The 2,932-nt window shown below is 40.9% G+C and overlaps 1 protein-coding gene across 1 annotated transcript in view; it reads right to left on the bottom strand.

Annotated features, from left to right (window-relative positions):
• Nucleotides 1–2,462, bottom strand: part of si:ch73-196l6.5 (riboflavin transporter 2) — a 28,646-nt gene extending 26,184 nt beyond the window's left edge. Inside the window, exon 1 of the mRNA XM_043690921.1 lies at nt 2,086–2,462. The gene's annotated coding sequence lies outside the window, so the exon portion shown is untranslated. The remainder of the gene's footprint in view (nt 1–2,085) is intronic.
• Between the last annotated feature and the right edge of the window lie 470 nt (nt 2,463–2,932).

Genomic DNA, 2,932 nt, shown 5'->3' with positions numbered 1-2,932 from the left:
TCTTCCTGACCTCTCCGCCCCCACCCCACTCCGGCCTATCACCCTCACCTTGACCTCCTTCCACCCATCGCATTTCCAACGCCCCTCCCCCAAGTCCCTCCTCCCTACCTTTTATCTTAGCCTGCTGGACACACTTTCCTCATTCCTGAAGAAGGGCTTATGCCCGAAACGTCGATTCTCCTGCTCCTTGGATGCTGCCTGACCTGCTGCGCTTTTTCAGCAACACATTTTCAGCTGTGTTGTAATGAGTCTATTCTATGTAGAACGTTACATTGAACAAGCACCACACAGAGTTGCAGATTAATCTGTATTGTCTTGTCTACTTTGTTGCTTAATCATTTAATCTCTTTATTAGAGATTTTTGTATTCTAAGAACATTCTTTAATGGAGAACTCAATGTAAAGAAAAACACCTAACTACACTTAACAAGAAGTATCAAGCAATATTTGACACAAGAAATCAGTGCATTCATCAAAAGATTTTAAAAACAGGAATCAGTGAAACACTGTCAGAATGCCAGAAAGCTCTGTACATTGTTAGTATTGTGATACTGAGAGCTCTGCAGCAACACTGACTGGATTCCTACTTGATGATCTTATCCAGTCGCTGTTCATTAAGGAAACCTAAAAGCTCAAGTATTTGGAGCATAAGACAATAAGTCTTATGAACCATGTAATTAAAATTGTTTTAATCACCACTTTGAGAAGAAATGATTTGGAGAGGCCGGTGTTGGACTGGGGTGTACAAAGTTAAAAATCACACAACACCAGGTTGTAGTCCAACAGGTTTAATTGGAAGCACACTAGCTTTTGGAGCGCCGCTCCTTCACAACCACCTAATGAAGGAGCATCGCTCCGAAAGCTAGTGTGCTTCCAATTAAACCTGTTGGACTATAACCTGGTGTTGTGTGATTTTTAACTTTGAGAAGAAATGACTAGCCTGACATTTAGGCCAGTCAAGAAAGGAACAAAAGTTTGCATCTATAATGAGTTGATTTTGAAAGATGTGGTTGTATCTGAATGGTTCATTACTGTAAGAAGGCATTTGACAGAGCCTATCAGAAAATAATAGAGTGCCTCTACAAACTAGAAATGGACATAAATTATAAAAGGATATAAAAGGAATCTATGCTGGCATCAATGATAGAATTTTACAGTGGCCTGTCAGACAGCTAGGTAATCAAAAGAGGAGAGCAGAGATATGCTATTGCCCAAACCCGTTCAACATGTTCACTAAAACCACCTTCAGAGGCGTGGAAGATCTACTAGTTGATAACATTGACAACTTTGAGATACACAGGTGATAACAGAGTGAAGAGGCAGTACAGGAAATCACAAATAAAAGGAAGGCAAGGAATGTGAATGATGCATTAAGAATGAATGTGAAGACAAATAAGCAGTGGTAATAAGCAGAGAATTAGCTCGCCGAGTTCTGGGTTATCATACAGATGTTTTGTTACCGTGCTGGATAACATCATCAGTGCGAGTTCCATGAAACACTATTGTTCTGTGCTGCTGGGTTTTTATGTAGTCTGGTCTGTTGGGTTGAACAGAGAACGAACCCTGGAAGTGAAAATTAAAGTAAACCAAAAAGTCCCGGAATGAGTGGCAAGGTTCACATGCCTTGGACAGATTAAAAGGACATATGGTGGGAGGTGTGATTGTGAAATCCATTGGAGTATTGAAACAGCCATGACCACTTTATTGGAATAAAGGTGGTGTTAACATTAAAGAAACTGAACTGAATCTTGCAAAGACTGCTGAGGTGCAACACATTGCCATCCATGTTATATGTCTCTGTGACATGGACAACCAAACAGAGAATGAGATGAATGTATTTGAGATACAGACATACAAGAGAATGTTCTATAAATCCTGCAAAGTTCCACAGATGGACAGAATAAAGAAAAAGTGGTGGAAATGCCTGGAGAGAAGAAATTAGTGTGTTAAATAAAAAAAAGTACTATTTTGGTCACATCATTTGAGCAAATGGCAAGCAGAGATAATTATTGCAAGAAAAGATTAACAGAAAATGGAGGGAGAAGCAGAGGAGAAAATTAAGTTGAATATATTCAACTACACGTACCTGTCTAGATGGAACGTGTAAAAATATGGGAAAGGCAGAAGTGGAGATTCATGGCCGTCAACCTTTTGTGAAGATGGTGGCGCCAGTGCACGAATGAACATCCCCTTCTGGTCCACCTCACTGTATACCAGTGAGCAACTTATTCAACTCAGTGAGACCCTCTGCAATTTAATGGAATTTAAGTGCGTCAGTGGAGCATGTGGGAAGAACGAAGGTTTTTATTTATACAGAGTGTGGGCGTTTTTATTTATTCACAGAATGTAACCCAAGGTTATCTTTGGAGGACAGATCTAACAGACTGGGCCTGTTTCCACAGGAGTTTAAAAGTGTATGAGGTGATTGAACAATCTTAACAAGTGGACATGTAATGCATGTTTTCTGGGCCAACATTTATTTCCCTTCCCCAAGTGCTGTTGACAAAGTGGTGCGCTGCCTTCTTGAAACACTGCAGTCCTTAGATGTGGCAACAGCCACAATGCTGCTGGGAGGCAGCTCCAGGGTTGTAACCCAGCAACATTGAAGGACTGGCAATATATTTCAAGTCAGGATGGGGCATGTGAAGGTGGTGGTGTTCCCATGTATCTGTTCTCCATTGCTGAAGGTGGTAGTGGCTACAGGCTTGGAAGATGCTGTCTTGGGGAATTTCAGCAGTTGTAGATGGTACACAGTGCAGTCACTTTGCATTGGCAAGGATAGGAGTGAACAGAAATTAACATATAAAGGCGTTTAGGTGTTGTAATGCACAAATCACAAAAAGTCAGTATTTTGGCACAACACATAATTAAGATGGCTAATGGGATGCTATCCTTTGTGACGAGAAATGTTGACCGTAAAAGTAGGGAGTCTG

Source organism: Chiloscyllium plagiosum, chromosome 5 (genome assembly GCF_004010195.1).
Source record: "Chiloscyllium plagiosum isolate BGI_BamShark_2017 chromosome 5, ASM401019v2, whole genome shotgun sequence".
NCBI classification, from domain to species: Eukaryota; Metazoa; Chordata; class Chondrichthyes; order Orectolobiformes; family Hemiscylliidae; genus Chiloscyllium; species Chiloscyllium plagiosum.
Note: the sequence above shows the minus strand (reverse complement) of the source record. Positions and strands in the feature narration are given on the sequence as shown.